At 40.2% G+C, this 17,872-nt stretch overlaps 1 protein-coding gene across 16 annotated transcripts in view; it reads right to left on the minus strand.

Moving 5' to 3' along the window:
- Positions 1 to 17,872, minus strand: part of SFMBT1 (Scm like with four mbt domains 1) — a 128,187-nt gene that overhangs the window by 81,272 nt on the left and 29,043 nt on the right. For 5 of the 16 annotated variants that reach the window (XM_078442960.2, XM_078442963.2, XM_078442953.2 and 2 more), the window contains one exon: positions 7,372 to 7,436. The exons of 10 other annotated variants lie outside the window; for them this stretch is intronic. The gene's annotated coding sequence lies outside the window, so the exon portion shown is untranslated. Of the gene's footprint in view, positions 1 to 7,371; positions 7,437 to 7,839; positions 7,910 to 17,872 lie in introns of all 16 variants that reach the window. One more of the 16 variants, XM_078442954.2, reaches the window with a different exon arrangement.

Consider the following 17,872-nt stretch of genomic DNA (forward strand, 5'->3'; position numbering starts at 1 on the left):
CTTCACCACAAAGTTTTTCCATTCAACTGCCCCAAGTCCCAAAGGCTTCCTTCTACCCATAGGTATTTCCCACTCACAATGAGTCTGTACCTTTGCTCACACAAAAGCCCTTCACACCGTTGAGAGAACTAACAGTTATTCCAAAGACAGGTCCTAAGTTCCCTCACCATCCTGAACTTCCTCTGAAATACATTTCAGTTTATCTGTATTCCAACAGGACACAAAAGAATAAATTAAAGCCTGAAAATGGTTATGATTTCATTTTATTTCTTAAAGAATTCTCTTTTTTAATGTTTATTTATTTTTGAGAGAGAGGGAGGGAAGGAGAGAGACAGAATCTGAAGCAGGCTCCCCACTGTTAGTGCAGAACCCAACGTAGGACTCAAACTCACAAACGGTGAGATCATGACCTGAACTAAAGTTGGCCGCTTAACCAACTGAGCCACCCAGGCGTTGCTATGATTTCACTTTAAATAACCTACTACTTATGTGACCAGGCAAAATATTTCAAAGCTAAGTTTGCTCAGTTTATCAGACTTTGATCCTGAGATCATGGTAATCAGGCTTAATGGAACAAAGAACGGTTCCTTTCTCAATGTGTTCCTTTAAAGTCAACCAATCACAGAACTAAATACATTTTTTTTTTCCAAAAAAAGATATATAATAGCCAATAGGTACATGAAATGGTGCTCAATATCATGAATCTTCAGGGAAATGAAAATCAAAACCAAAATGAGATATCACCCCATACATGTTAGAACAGCTATTATCAAAAAGACAGAAAGTACTGATGAGAATGTGGAGAAAAGGGAACCCTCATGCACTGTTGGTGGGAATGTAAACTGGTGCTGCCACTATGTAAAACAGTATGGAGGTTCCTCAGAAAATTAAAAATAACACTACCATATGAGCCAGCAATTCCATTTCTAAGTATCTGAAAGAAACAAAATCACTACCTGAAAAGATATCTGCACCACCAAGTTCACTGCGGCATTATTTAGAATAGCCAAGACATGGAAGCAACCTATGCGACCAACAATAGATTAATGAATAAAGAAAAGATACTGTACTTACACAACAGAACACTCTTCAGCCACAAAAAAAGAAGGAAATCCTGCCATTTGCAACAACATGGATGGACCTCGAGAGCACTATGCTAAATGAAGTAAGTCTGAGAAAGACAAATGCTGTATGATCTCACTTATATGTGGAATCTAAAAAACCAAATGGGGCGCCTAAGTGGCTCAGCTGGTTAAGTGTGCAACTTTGGCTCAGGTCATGATCTCACGGTTCGTGGGTTCGAATCCCACGTCGGGCTCTGTGCTGACAGCTCAGAGCCTAGAGCCTGCTTCAGATTCTGTGTCTCCCTCTCTCTGTGTCCCTCCCCTGCTTACACACTCTCTCTCTCAAAAATAAACATTAAAAAAGTGTTTTGAAAGATGTAAAATTAAAATAAAATAAAATCTAAATAAAAAAACCAAACTCATAGATTCAGAGGATAGATTGGTGGTTGCCAGAGATGAGGGAGGCAGGGTGTGAATGGGTAAACATGCTCAAAAGGTACAAACGCCCAGTTAATGGGCAAATAAGTCCTGGGGATGTAACATACAGCATGGTGGCTATAGTTAACAATATCGCATCATATATTTGAAGGCTGTTAAGAAAGTAGACCTTAAAAGTTACTGTCGTAAGAAAAAAAATGTGAGGTGACTGATGTTAACTAAACTTATTGTAGTCCTAATTTTGCAATATATACATATATCAAATCACTATATTGTACTCCTTGGACTAATACAATGTTATATGACAACTGTATCTCAATAAAACTGGATGGGGTGCCTGGGTGGCTCAGTCGGTTGAGCATCCGACTTTGGCTCAGGTCATGATCTCATGGCTCGTGAGTTTGAGCCCCATGTCGGGCTCTGTGCTGACAGCTTGGAGCCTGGAGTCTGCTTCGGATTCTGTGTCCCTCTCTCACTGTGACCCTTCCTCGTTCATGCTCTGTCTCTCTCTCAAGAATAAAACATTAAAAAATTTTTTTTTAATTGGAGAAAAAAGGAATGCTGATGTTGATACCCATGGTTACTCTTAAAGTCAGGGACTTGGTTATTTTCTCTCTCTAGCCCAGTTCCAAATAGATACTCAATATATGTGTGCAAGAAAGAAAAAAAAGGAATAAGAACGAACTCTCAAGCTAAAAAGTAGGTGTGAGAAAGTAAAATTTATAATGCAGGTCAAGATAATGCAGAATAATAAACAGGTACAAGCAAATAGGCTGGTGGCCTCTGTAGAGACTTAGAAGAAATACTGAGGAAATTAAGTTTCAAGAATGAAATCTAGCCACTGGTATTCAGGAGTTCAAGGCACCAACTTAATCATTATATAACTAGGGGAAATGGCAAGGATCTGGTTATTGGAAACCGTACTCAACAGTAAGGCTGCAGTAGTGAGTTATTGCCATACTTAAGCAATTCATTTATGTATCTCCTTTGGGGTGAAGATTAGTCCCAGAGTCTGGGTAGAAGCTAGCTCTCTTGGCAGGATCTCAGTTGGCATCCTGAGGTTGTAACTGTAGAAGCAGAGAGCTAAATGGAAATGACAAAGGCCACAGAAGGAAAAAAAGCCAATTCTCAAGATCTAAGGTGGTTACAGCTCAGTTTGTGATTTTTAAATTTTCAGATTCCCAAGTCTGAACACTGCCTTTCAAAAAAAAAAAAAAAAAAGAAAAAATGCCAATCATTTTGCAAAACCAGGGTACCTTTTAGGAGAAACTAAGAGAAATCATAGGTATATCTGAATACCCTACAACGTGAAGGGGAAAAGAACTAAACACACATTCCAGAATTCACTTCTCCCCCTTAAAAATGACCACAGCACCTTTGGACCCTTCTAGAGGGGCCCACCTGCACCTGAGGCCCACTCCTGCCTCAGTCTCTATGGTGCCATGCCTAGCCGCTGTAAGCGCTCAGTCTGTGGTCTACTCAGTGAAATTAATGGGGATAGTTCTGCCATCTATTAGGTGGGATTCCAGTCTCAACTCTCAATACTTCTTATAGTCATCCTTTAACTTAAAAAGTGCCAAGAAACTAAAATAATTATTGAAAAGCATCTCAACTCTGAAAATTAAGCCCCACCCAACATGGGACTCGAAGTCATGACCCCAAGATCAAGAGTTACATGTTCTTCCAACTGAGTTAGCTAGCCGGGCACCCCATTTTGGCAGTATTTTTTATTTGTGGCAAATCTGTTACATCTGATACATTACATAACATATTAAAGTCCACTTTAATACAAATTACTTTGAAACCTGGACTATTGTATATGTGACACAGACTAGCTGTTCTGCTGCACTGCTTTAATACCTGCTACATTCACAGCAGCTCCTTACCAAACACGTGATAACTTTAGGTGCTGGCACTAAACTTCTACACCTTCAAGGGCTAATTAGTACACAAACCTTCTCCACTCTTGCCCCCCTCCATTCACTGAGCTCTGCCCCTTTTATCCAAAGTACAGTGTATCTACTTACAGCATGCTACAAAGTTATTGTGACATCATTAGATTAGTGTTTAAAACAGATACACTGACAGCCAAAAGAAGAAAAACATCATCCCATTTAGGAAGAATTGTGAAAATGGAGTTAATGGCTAAGATACAAAAAGTGAAAAAAGTAATAATAGTAAAAGTACATTTACATGTATGAATTTACATCAATTTTGTAACTTTTCTTATTTATAGTTAAGATCAAGGAAAGAACAGAAAACCATTTCATAACAATAAAGCAGCATAAGAGACAGCAACATCATAAATCAAACCTGTAAAAAAAAAAAAAAGAAGCAAGCAATTACTATATGCTCATTACAAAATACTATGCTGGAAAAAAAATTGGTTGAGATTGTAATTTGCTTTTATAAAGCAATAATTCACCATACACACAGTCTTTGCCTACAAATGAAGAAGCCAAGAAGGATACTCTTATACAGAGTTTCCAACAGAAGGGTCTGTTCATAAGACATTTATGCAGAGAGAAGAGAAAAACCTTCAACTTGCTTATCAGTTGCAACTGTTTGTCTACCAATTCAACTGGGTAATGGTGCATTAGAAAAAATACCTACCACAAACGACTTGCTAAGAGTCACTGCATTTTGTAATTAAAGAGATCATACACAACTATACCACTGGGTAACAGAATAGAAGAGAAGGAGATGTTTCTTTTAACAAAAGTAATCCAACTAATAAATGATGAGGGAATAACAGAGCCTCTAATAAAATCAATTAATGGATCTAAGTGTTGACCATCAGTAACAGCTCACATCAATCACAAAACAAAAGACAACCCGAAACATTACGTATCCCCTGATGGAAGAATACAACACCAACTATGAAAAAGTCTTGGGGGGGGGGGGGTGGTGGGAAATCAAACCAGAATTGGATGGATGGCGCTTCTAGATCCAAGAGAGAGGTCAGAGGAACAGGACAAACATCACCATTTACTTCAACTTTTACTATTTACCTCAACTTTTACTTCACACCATACATAAAAACTCAAAATGAATCATAAACCTAAATGTAAGAGCTAAAATTACAAAAGAAAAAAAAAGAGAGAGCTAAAATTATAAAACACCTAAAAAAAAATAGGAGAAAATCTTTTGACCTGGATTGGTGAACATTTTTTGTTTTTTATTTTTAAAGAGAATTTTATTTTAAGTAGGCTCCACACCCAATGTGGGGCTTGAACTCACGACCCCAAGATCCAGAGGAGTATGCTCTACTGACTGAGTCAGCCAGGTGCCCCCAAAGATTTTTTTTTAGATATGACCCCCAAAAGGCAGAAATAATAAAGAAAATATAACAAACTGGGATTGCATCAAAGTTTAAAACATTTTGCTATTCAAAGATTTCATTAAGAAAAAGAAAAGAGGGGCGCCTGGGTGGCTCAGTCGGTTAAGCGGCCGACTTCGGCTCAGGTCATGATCTCGCGGTCCGTGAGTTCAGGCCCCGCGTCGGGCTCTGTGCTGACAGCTCAGAGCCTGGAGCCTGTTTCAGATTCTGTGTCTCCCTCTCTCTGACCGTCCCCTGTTCATGCTCTGTCTCTCCCTGTCTCAAAAATAAATAAAACGTTAAAAAAAATTTTTTTTTTAAAAAGGAAAAGAAAAGATATGGGGCACCTGAGTGGTTCAGTTGATTTGGCACCTGCCTCTTGATGTCAGCTCAAGTCATGATCTCACTCACGGTTCATTGCGTTTGAGCCCCGCGTCAGGCTCCTTACTGGCAGTGTGGAGCCTGCTTGGGATTTTCTCACCTCACTCTCCCCCTCTCTGCCCCTCCCCCACTCACTCTCTCTCAAAATGAATAAAGTTAAAAAATAATAATAATAGAATAAAATATTAACCATTAAAAAAGTCACAAACTGGGGGGAAAATTTGCAAAACATTTATCTGCCAATAAATGATTTGTATATAAAAGCTCTCTTACAACTCAATAAACAATCCAATTTTTTTAAACAGGCAAAAAATGTGAATAGAGACTTTAACAAAGAAGATGTATGAATGGCAAAGAAACATAGGAAAAGACACTTCATTAGTCATTAAGGAAAATTAAAACCTCAACGAAATATTATTACATACCAACGATAATGGCTAAAATGAACGACTAGCAATACCAAGAGTTAACAAGGATGTAAAGAGACTGCAGCTCTCACACAATGCTGGTGCCTTGAGCTCACAGTTCGTGAGTTCAAGCCCCACATCGGGCTCCACACTGACAGTGCGTGGAGCCTGCTTCTGATTCTCTTTCTCCCTCTCTCTCTGCTCCTTCCCTGCTGGCACTTGCTCTCTCAAAATAAGTAAAACTTAAAAAACAAAACAAAACCATAACCATAAAAAACATTTACACAAGTGCTCACTGCTATGAACTGGAAACAGCCCAAATGGCCACCTATTAGTGAAGACACACACAACAGAATAATCCTCAGCAATAAAATGAATTACTGATACTTGCAGTAACAGGGATAAATTTCGAAAACATCATACTAAATGAAATATGCCAGACATAAAAGACTACATACTGTATGATTCTATTTATATGAAATCTGTACAAAAAGCAAAACTGTAGAGAAAAATGCCATCAGTGGTTGCCTGAGGCCAGGGCATAAGCAGGGGTTATTGGTAATGGTCACAAGATCATTTGGGGAGGTGATGGAACTATTCTAAAACTAAATTGTGGTGATAGTTGTGTGACTGTATCAATTTATTACACTCAATTTAATTAATAATATCAACATGGGGAAAGGGGTTCTATAACACCTAAACAAGTGCGTATATATATATGTACGTGTATGTGTATGTATGTATGTATGTACGTATGTATTTATCAACGTTCCAGAAACCTCAATTTTTCCAAATCCTCTGGTCATCCTGAGCAGAGAATCTCTCACTTTCAAACATTTTGAATCCAATAGAAAGTGGCTGGCAGCTCACATTCCCTATGCTCTCACCAATGAGTCGCTCTTCATTTCTAACACAGAAACCACACTACTGTTCTAGCTAAGGAAGGAAATGAGTGGAGAAAAGATCACCACCTGTTTTAAGCTTTGTTTTCTGTGTCACTGTCCAGTTTATTCTTTGAAAGTTTCAAATATTAATTGCACTGTATACGGTGTTATTTCTGAATTATAACAAAGGCAAGAAAATTATTATTTCAAATTAACTCCACATTCAGTAGTTAGGAAGTATTCTCTCCTGTTTAATTGCATACAGTAAGTGCTCATTTAAGTGAAATGCCCTGCACAGAATAAGTGGGGCAAAAACCGATGCCTGTCCTGAGGGCCCTAAACCCCACAGTCCAAGACCGCTGCCTGCGACCCAAAGCCCTATAGCCATGGGGCTGATGAGCCCACAACTCTGGACCTAGTCAGCACCAGCTTGCTAAGCCTGGAGCAAAAATTCTCAAAACAGCCTCCTCTTTTCCCCAAGATGCAGGTTATTAAGCACAAAAACAATAAGAAAATAAAATAAGTCAAGTTTAATTTAATCAGAATTATTATTTATACATAGATTTCCAGTAGCTGGTTGTTTGTGTGTTTTGAGTCTTTGCCCAAAATATTTTACAAAAATATATTACATTTTCATTCCAAAAACAGAGCTATTCTTTTTATATCTTAGTTTCAAAAGAGAAAAACCTCTATAGGTTCTGCATAACAGCCAATACCACAAATCAAATTGCAATCTTCATACAGAAAAGAACTTAAAATAGTGACAATACCAACTGGATATTAATACTATTAAAAAGATTAACTGATTTTTACATGTGATAAAGGATGTTATAGTTTTAAAAAGTCATAAGTTTAGAGATAAATACTGAATTACTTACGAAGTAATGTAATACTCAAGATTTGCCGCAAAATGATGCAGTGAAGGAGGCAAAACTGTGTGTACCTGTCAGAGAGGAAAGTATAGATAAAATGAGCCAGCCACATGTTGCTAACTGTGGAAACCCAGTAATGGGATTTTCTGATTCTGTGTATTGAATACTGCCATAATAAAAAGTAAACCATGAAGTAAAATTACACTGATAAATCAGCCTTCTCAGAAGTTACAACAAAGAAGCAGCAGCATGACCATTAATTGTTTTAAACACAGAAATAAAAAGGATGCATAGTAAGTGACATTGTGATATTCACGGTGCTATTACTCTACTGGAGAGACTGCTGCATTTTGAGGAGTGAGACGGGTGGTTCCCAAGACTAACATCCAAAACACAGTTTGTATTTTAGAGGTCTTTCTGGAAAATCAGTGCTATTTAACAAGTATGTATTGACTAAAAGATCATCGCTGTTACCCGGCTATTTCCAATTTCTGACCATTCTTTTATTCAAACATGTATTCTTTCAACAATGAATTTGTTGAAGCTAGAAAAGTAAGAGGAAAAAAACTGGTCTATCATTGGAAACTCATCTTCTGAAGTTATAAACATGGGATTTTAACTAAAAAAGAAGCAACTGCTAGGTCACATTTAGTTAATGGAACAGAAATTTATGGTTCCTCCTGTTTTATGTTCTCACAGCATGGACATTTTCCTTCATAGTACTCAGGGGCATTTCTTTCTACTTCTTTTTAATGAATTGCTTTTAATGACTTAGGTAGTTTTATCCTGATTTTCACTTTCTTTAACTCTTTATGTTTATTTTTGAGAGAGAGAGAGAGAGAGAGAGCGAGTGCATGCGTGCATAGGGGAAGGGCAGAGAGAGAGGGAGACAGAGGATCTGAATCGGGTTCTGTGAGATCATGAACTGAGCCTGAGTTGGAGGTTTAAATGACGGAGCCACCAAGGCGCCCCCTGATTTTCATTTTTACTTATGGTAGGTAATCAAGTGGCAAATTCCTGAGATTTTGAGACAAACTTCTTTATCTCTCACGTACATGGATCTTAAGCCACTCAAGCCTTGAGTAGCATAATCATTCACTTGTACCACCTTGAACCTCCAACTTGACCTCAGCCACTACATGCATCTGCTAAGCTGAAGTGATCCATCCCTGATACCAAAATGGGTCAAAGGGAGGGACAAAAGGGGTCGCAACTATCTCAGTTTCTTGACAAGGTACTCACAGTGCAAAAGTATTCATCTTTTGCTGAGGCAAAAGGACAGTTAAGTCAGATGTGCTGTGACTTAACAAAATGCAGTATTAGTACAGAGTAATACCTTTTTTCAGTGCAAATTCAGATTTTTTTGTGTGTTTCTGTTTTTAAATTCTTCGGAGTGGGGTTAAAAGTAGTCAGATCACTTTCCTTATCAAATAGAAAAAACATACTGAATATGGTCCCTATACTTTGAGGGCTTGGACGTCAGTTGAGAAAAACCTAAAAGCACAAAAGAGGGCAAATGAGGACTACTAAATGCTCAGGAGAGACTGTACGTACGACGGGAGTAAAGTACAGGGAGGCTGTGGTTTAAAAGCCAGGTCCAGGATGAGAATGTAATTTTGAAAAACAGGGAAGATGAACACCGTTCCAGGCAAAGGGTAAGAGCAAAGGCACAGAGATGGGAAGTGCAATGTGTGTCTCAGACACAGCAACTTGACCAGTTTGGTTTGGGTTGAGGACTTCAAGACAAGAAAGAGGGTAAGACTGGAAAGTTAGGTTGGACTCCAATCTGAAGGAAATACGGGCACACTCAAGGTTTGTGAACAGGGCTAAGTGACCTGAAAGTAAGTGGTAGCATGCACCCAGAGAGACAGGCAGTGATGCTCAGGACAGAGAGGAAGAGCCTGGAAGCTGGTTCAGGGGGTGCTTCCTTAGTAATTCTAAAAAGACCAGAAATATGAGAAAAGGAAGTGACAAGAAAAAAATACCTCATTTTTTTTAATGTTTATTTATTTTCGAGAGAAAGAGAGAGACAGAGTATGAGCAAGGGTGGGGCAGAGAGAGGGAGACACAGAATCTGAAGAAGGCTCCAGGTTCTGAGCTGTCAGCACACAGCCCAATGCAGGGCTCGAACTAACTGACAGCAAGACCATGACCTGAGCTGAAGTCGGATGCTTACCCAACTGAGACACCAGAAATACTTCATTTTCGTAACACATCTACAATTCACAAAGGACTTTTGCTTAAATGATCTCATTTTACCCTCAGAACAATTTGTAGTGGAACATGTGTCATTTCACATATAAGAATCATTGCTCGGGGCATTTCCTTTGGTGACTGTCACTCCATGTTTCTGTGACTACTTATCTCTTAGCCACTAGACTGTAAGCTCGATGAGGGTACTGCAGGGACCATGTAGATTTCTGTTTGCCCCGGTATGCCTGTAGCCTTGCAAAGGGCTCCACTCGGTGCCTGCCTCCAGTAGATCTTCATTACATATGTGATAGATGAGGTAGCAAGTGAAGAGCATATTTCTTTTTCTACTCTTGTTCCAACGGCATGAAAATGCTTTTTCAACCAAAAATGTTTTTTATTTTGTTCTGCTTTTTTTTTTTTAATGTTTTATTTATTTTTGAGAGAGAGGGAGAGAGGGAGCATGAGAGGCGGAGGGGCAGAGAGAGAAGGAGACACAGAATCCAAAGCAGGCTCCAGGCTCTGAGCTGACAGCACAGAGACCGACGTGGGGCTCAAACTCACAAACCGTGAGTTCATGACCGGAGCCAAAGTCGATGCTTAACTGACTGAGCCACCCAGGTGCCCCTGTTCTGCTTTGTTTTAAATGACTGTTCTGACAATAAAAAGGCTTTGACAATTACAATACTTTTTCCCTTAAGTACCTCTTACAATACCTCTTTTTCCCTTCAGAAGGGAAAAGAAAAAACTGCACAAAAGTAAAGCAGGTTCTCCCACCTTCACAGAAGTTACCAGAAAGTCACTCTGAGTGATATATTACTAAGAATACAAAAAAGGTTAACATTTGGTATTTTTTCAAAAATTTTCTATTTTCTTGCAGAATGGACTGGATACTAAGAAAAATAACTATGTACATGAGCACTGACAGAGCTGAGGTGAGAAACCCTGGCCTAGAACATTTGTGGCAGAAAGCAAGAAAATGCTCCAGAGAATAATGGAAAGTGTGCTTGAGAGGGCTCCCACCGGCCAAATCTGGGATGATTTACACATCAATATAAGCAATGAGGATAGCAAGATTATACTTCACTGAAAAGAACAGAAAAAATGAGTCCATATTGATATAAATTTATGATAAATTAATTGAAAGACTGATGAGGAATGGGATAGTTTCAAAATACCCACAAAATACTAATTATAAAAATACTAATTGCCAATAAGATATGAGACACAGCATCATTTCTGTGATATTCCTGCCAAAAATTCATAACCTGAGTTTATTTTTTTTTAATGTTTATTTATTTTTGAGAGAGACTGCAAGCAGGGGAGGGGCAGAGAGAGAGAGGAAGACAGAGAATCCCAAGCAGGCTCCGTGCTGCCAGCATGGACATGGGGCTTGAACCCACAAACCATGAGATCATGACCTGAGCTGAAATCAAGAGTTGGATGCTTAACCAACTGAGCCACCCAGGTGCTTCTCTGTTTTTTTTTTTGTTGTTGTTGTTTATTTACCTTGAGAGAGACAGAGACAGTGTGAGCGGGGGAAGGGCAGAGACAGAGGGAGAGAGAGAGAAAATCCCAAGCAGGCTCTGCACTGCCCGACACAGGGCTTGAATTCACGGAAACCATGACCAACCATGAAATCATGACCTATGCCTAAACCAACAAGAGACGGATGCTTAACTGACTGAGCCAACCAGGCACCCCATATATGTATATATGAAGATTATATTTATTACTTTCAGTTTGGAGAGATACTAATTATTTTTAAAATACTTAACAATTTTTGAAACAGTAAAAAGCAGAGAAAAGTTTATGTACAGTACAGAAATCTTCCCTACCTCTCCAACCTTCAGCAGTAGGTTGTAGGTTTGGCATATGTAGATAAATATATGTGGTTTAAAAAAAAAATACACACACATATTCTCTCCAACAGAGGAAAGAATTCTTCCTACAAAGGATTCTCTTTGTATGAAGAGTACTCAGTGAGTCTCACATCTGGTTACTAGGGAAGTAATGTGAAATAGTGTTGCATAATAAAAAACAGGCTTTACACATAGTAATTCCGACTTCAAACTCCAGTTCATCACATACAAATTCATGACCTTGGAAGATTTTTCACTGTCTGGGTCTCAATGTTCCAGGCTATAAAGTGGGAATGCCACCTTTTCGTAGAGTGGCTCTGAGGAGGAAATGAGATGGCATGTTTGAGAGTGCCTTCCCGGTTAATAGCACTCAAAACTAGTTAGTTCTCTCCTGCTCCAAGCAACTGATTCACAGCTGTGTCTAACTGGTAAGCTGGCATCTTGGTAAACCTGAGAAGTACGCTTACTAACACCAAACAACTTTTCAGGCTAAAGGGATACAAAAGATCCCTTTGTTACAATACTCTTGCTTTAAAGATAGGAAATAAGACCCTGGACTCCTGCTATGCAGAGACGAACCACCTCCCATCACAGAGAAACCAGCACTGGCTTGGAGCTCTGATCACTTGCACATGCTCTCATTTCATCTTCACAAAACTCAGACGCAAGCATTATCATAATTGAACAGGCGAGGAAACCAAGGCTCAAGCAAGACTGAGAAACTTATTTAGAATCCTGACTCCAAAATTCACGAATTTCCCACTATATGCCATCTCTGTTGTTTCCAAACATGACTAAGAAAGACACAACATGCGGGGATGCCTGGGTGGCTCAGTCGATTAAGCATCCAACTTCAGCTCAGGTCATGATCTCCCGGTTTGTGAGTTCGAGCCCCACGTCGGGTTCTGTGCTGACAGCTCAGAGCCTGGAGCCTGCTTCTGATTCTGTGTCTCCCTCTCTCTCTGCCCCTTCCCCACTAATGCTCTATCTCTGTCTCAGAAATAAATAAACGTAAAAAAAAAAAATTAAAAAAAAAAAAAAAGAAAAAGAAAGACACCACATGTATAGGTTTAAAAGCTTTTCTGGGGGCACCTGGGCGGCTCAGTTGGTTAAGTGTCTGACTCTCGATTTAAGCTCAGATCATGATCTCATGGTTGTGAGGTTGAGCCCTGCATCTTGCTTCACACTGAGTGGGGGGCCTACTTGGTATTCATTCTCCCTCCCTCCCTCTCTCTCTCTCTCTCTCTCCCTCCCTCAGCCCCTCCCCCACCTATCCTCTCAATCTCTAAACAAACAAAAAACAAACAAATAAAAGCTTTTCTGTGCCCTAGACACTCAAGCTATTAGTCCTTTACTCCCATGTTCCCAAAATGTTATCACTATAAAACAGAAATTACTTAACCCCTAAATCTATCAATATTCTCAGCAATTTACAATATTCACTCTCCTATCGTAGACTTGTTTACTGAAAATCAGCAACAGTGCTAATAAATAAGGTAAATTTCTTAAAATGTCTTCCTACCTTTGTATGTTCTCTTATTCCCACCTTTTTTTTTTTTTAAGTTTATTTATTTATTTTGAAAGAGAGAAAGCAGTAAGAGGCACAGAGAGAGTGAGAGAAAGAATCCCAAGCAGGCTCTACACTGTCTGCACGGAGCCCGTCATGGGGCTCAAATTCACAAACCATGAGATCATGACCTGAGCCGAAATCAAGAGTCGAATGCTTAACCAACTGAGCCACCCAGGTGCCTCTATTCCCACCTTTTTAGAAGTTTATTTATTTCTTTTAGTAAGCTCTACACCCAATGTGGGATTCAAATTCACAACCCAGAGATCAAGAGTCACATTCCTTCTCCAATGGAGCCACTCAGGCGTCCCTACAGCAAGGTTCTTAAGCTGGAGTCCTAGGGTCTACAAAGAGAACTCAGGGGTCCGAGAATATGAACAAGAGGAAGTTGTGACACCTGTTTTCATTAACCTCCAACTAAAGTTAAGATTGCCCTCAGGGGCACCAAAGATTGCCTTCAAACATGAGTGTAGGCAACAAATCACAGCAACATTCACAGTAACTGTAACTCTGTCACCACTGAAAGAACAGATATTTTCATATCATGTTACAGGTGTTACAGATCTATGTAACTAACTGCCTTTGTGATCGTATATATTTCATTTGTTTAAAACCTGAGAACAGGTCTATACACTTCACTAGCTTACCAAAGGGGTTCATGAATATCAAAAAGCTTAAGAACCCTTGGTTTTGAACAACAAAGTTGATAACTGATGAGAATTTGAGAGAATACAGGAAAAAAAGTTTGGTGCCGGATAATATAATCCTCCATTCTATGAGTAAATTTGGCTTTTAAACACAACATGAGTTTCATTCAACAAATATTTTCTGGTTTCTATACTGTGCTCTGTTGTGTAGCCACTATAGACATAAACATTATCCCTTTGCTTCAACTAGTGGAAGAGAAAACAGAAGCAAGTAACAAGGTAGAATAACTTAAATACTAAAAGAGAAGGACAATAGAAACCTTTGAGCTCAAACAATGGATTCTCTCATTGTGGTCAAGCAAACAAGCAGGGCACATCTGGGAAAGGGAGAAGAATCAGAAAACTATTCTAGCTCTCAGTTGCTCCTACAGCCTGGAGTGCAGGGGGAGAAGGCAAAGGGAGACAGATATCAAGAGGGAACAGCTAGGCAGTGAATGCACACTGCTTCCTGTCTGTCCAGCCAGGGGAAAACAGCTCATGGGTCCTGATTCAACCCTGTGTTGAGCTGGGCTGGTAGGCCCTTTCTATTCCTTTTTTTTTTTTTTTTTTTTTTTTTTAGTGTTTATTTATTTTTGAGAGAGAGAGGGAGAGACAGAGTATGAGCAGAGGAGTGGCATAGAGAGAGGGAGACACAGAATCCAAAGCAGGCTCCAGGCTCTGAGCTGTCAGCACAGAGACCGATGCGGGGCTCGAACTCACAGACCGCGAGATCGTGACCTGAGCCACCCAGGCGCCCCTGGCCCTTTCTATTCCTAAGATGCTTTAGGGAAAGGAAATTATACAGGAATTTGCTTAATTTTCTTTACACAAAGTAAATAGGAAAAATACACATGGGGGCACATGGAGCCATGTTTCAAAGTAAGGTGACATTCCCTTAATTTGTCAAACAAAATATAGTATGTCTGCCTAATGACATTTTATTTATAGCATAGTATTTGTTTTACAGTAGCTGACTCTGAAAGTGGCAAAAGGGCCTCTGTCAATATATATAGAACCTAACTCATAAAACAAGATGTTTAAATACAGAATGTGCTCAAAGTTTCCCCTACTGAAATTTAATCCCATAATATTTTCTATATCCTATCAACAAAGGACACCAAGTAAAAGATAAAACTATCCTAGGCAAAGACCACTAACCTTATAACATCCATTTCATATCTTTAGAACTGTCTCCCAGTATTTACCAACACAATTAGAAACCAACATGTTTACAAGGTTTTTTTTTTTAATGTTTATGTATTTTTGAGAGAGAGAGAGAGAGCGCACAAGCAGGGGAGGGACAGAGAGAAAGAGAGGGAGACACAGAATCGGCAGCCTCCGGGGTCTGAGCTGTCAGCACACAGCCTGATGCAGGGCTCAAGCTCGTGAACCGCAAGATCATGACCTGAGTTGAGCCAAAGTCGGACGCTTAACCAAGTGAGCCACCCAGGTGCCCCTGTTTACAATGTTTTCTTGACCATTCTCACAATTTACCTGTGACCACTACTGAGCATCTCCTTTGTTCCTGGCACTACCCCAGGGATAGCCAAGCAAGTTACAAAGCTCAGTCTTGTCCTGCCCTAAAGGATTTTACAATTAGGGACAGAACCACTGGGAGAATCTTTGAAATGCAAGGCATTAGAAAAAGCTGCACAGAGAAAAGAGCATTAACTGTGAGCCAAGATAGCTGCAAACAGCTTATCAAAATCAAAGCATGAGCTTCACCTTGAAGGATGGAAAAAACCTTGGAAAGCCAGAGGAAAGGGTAGAAGACATTCCCAACAGAGCAAGCAGCATGCAAAAGCCAGAAAAGTAACATGAGGCTGGCATCAGCTGGCAGGGGTGGGAGGCGTGGGGTGGGGGGGTATATGCTTGCATGTAAGGTGGCGGGAGAAATCAGTCTCCTGGTATACAGAATAACAAGGCCACAAAGAAGAGTGTATGTAACATGCGAAAGCTGTATACTCCAAAAAGGTACTGACGAGGAAGGACTTGAGGAGTACCAGATTTTAATCTGTCACCTGACATACACACAATTATAGGACACTTAGGACTAGAGGCAGACCAGCAGGAAGGTACTGACTAGCCCAGGTATGAGCTCTTGGCGCAGAGAAGCAGGCCTCAGAATGGCAAGGAAAAGACAGCTTGAGAGACATTTCAAAGTAGGAGATAAGAGAAAAATCAAAGAGGATTCCCAGTCGTATCACGGCAAAGGCCAAACAGCGAAGAAGAACTGAGATTTGGGAGTGGGGCATGGGCAAGGACTCTGGTGTGCTCCACTGGGACACTATCCAGACGAAGCATCCCAGAAGCAGTTGATGGCAGGAGACAGAGTGTGAGGCTGAGCTGCAGGTGGACGAGTCCATCGGCACAGCACAGGTGGCTGGATATCAAAATCTCCAGGAGTGACCACAGAATGAAGAAAAGGAGGTGAAATAAGGGCAGGGAGGGGTGAGAAATTAACACTTTGTCAGCCACTGGATGACTCACTTTGTATACACTACACAGAGAAACCAAGAGGTAAGAAGAAAACTTCTTGTCCCCAAGAGTGAGCCACCGACAAAGCCAAGTAGAAAGAAGTTCAAGGGAGAACGAAGACTGAGAAAAGGGCGCTGGTCTTGCCAAAGTGAAGACCTCTGGCAACCTCCCCTCCAGGAGGCTCTCCAAGGGCTGCCACAGGCAGGGGCTGTGATGCAGGTGGCTGAGGAGAGAGTGGGTAAATACAAAGTGAATTCAATGAAGGGCAGGTAAGTGTAAATTCAGATATCTGGGCAGCAAGTGAACAAGACTTAATTGCCACTGAAAAAGGACAGCATGCTGTGCAGTTCTCACAATGCTTTGTTTATCTTAGTGACCAGGAAAACACTGACCAATAAGCGCAAAGGTCAAGAGTTAGGGCCCACACTTCTTATTATTCGAGGTGCTCAAACTAAAGGAAAGTGACAACCACATTTTCATTTTTGCAAGTTCAAGCCCATGACCGACAAATAGAGTTCAGCTATCAATATAATAAATTAACATATACTTATTAGAACATATTCCACCTGCTTTACTGTTGGAAAACAGTCTCTCAAAATGGAGTGCTGGGCTGCCTGGGTGGCTCAGTCGGTTAAGCATCCAACTTTGGCTCAAGTCATGATCTCACGGTTCATGAGTTCAAGTCCCACATCAGGCTCTGTGCTGGCAGCTCAGAGCCTGGAGTCTGCTTCTGATTCTGTGTCTCCCTCTCTCTCTGCCCCTCCCCCACTCACACTCTGTCTCTCTCTGTCTCTCAAAAATAAATAAGTGTGACAAAAAAATTTTTTTAAATGGAGTGCTAAAGAGACTAATACAAAAACACAGAGACTGTTATGCTATTAAGAAATTAAATATTTTATACTAACTTTCCCAAAACTGAAATCATGTTATTATAAATAAAACATCCAAGGGGCACCTGGGTGGCGCAGTCGGTTAAGCGTCCGACTTCAGCCAGGTCACGATCTCACGGTCCGTGAGTTCGAGCCCCGCGTTGGGCTCTGGGCTGATGGCTCGGAGCCTGGAGCCTGTTTCCGATTCTGTGTCTCCCTCTCTCTCTGTCCCTCCCCCGTTCATGCTCTGTCTCTCTCTGTCCCAAAAATAAAATAAACGTTGAAAAAAAAAATTAAAAAAAAAAAAAAAAACCATCCAAAAGACTAATCAAAACCATCCAGAAACTTGCTGGGATGCCTGGCTGGTTCAGTCGGTGGAGCATGCAACTCTTGATCTCGGGATTGTAAATTTGAGCCCCATGTTGAGTATAGAGACTACTTAAAAATATTAAAAAAAAAAATCTAGACACTTGCTCTAGGATTTGATTATAATGTTAGCAAAAACACCCACCGGTTCGATGGAAAATCTTTCTCCATCTGCTCTCAGTACGGAGTCTTAAGTGGATATAGTCTGACCCCTTCACAAAAAGTGCTAAGTTATAACTCATGCGTTACTGTGTATTCAAAATAATAAATTCATTTCTTCAATCCTTTACATACAGAGTAAATCCTTCTAACAGAGGGAATCATAAGTAACAGTTAAACCAAGAATGGGCAGAATATGGCATCATGAGTACAACTCTCGATGACATTCGTGGCTGAGTTGTTCAGAGCCAGCCAGAGGCAAGCATTCTGCTAAGTTCACCTTTCTATCCACCACTGTTTCAAAATTTCATAATACTGAACACAATGCAA

The sequence above is a fragment of the Panthera onca genome, chromosome A2 (genome assembly GCF_046562875.1).
Source record: "Panthera onca isolate mPanOnc1 chromosome A2, mPanOnc1 haplotype 2, whole genome shotgun sequence".
Classification (NCBI taxonomy): Eukaryota; Metazoa; Chordata; class Mammalia; order Carnivora; family Felidae; genus Panthera; species Panthera onca.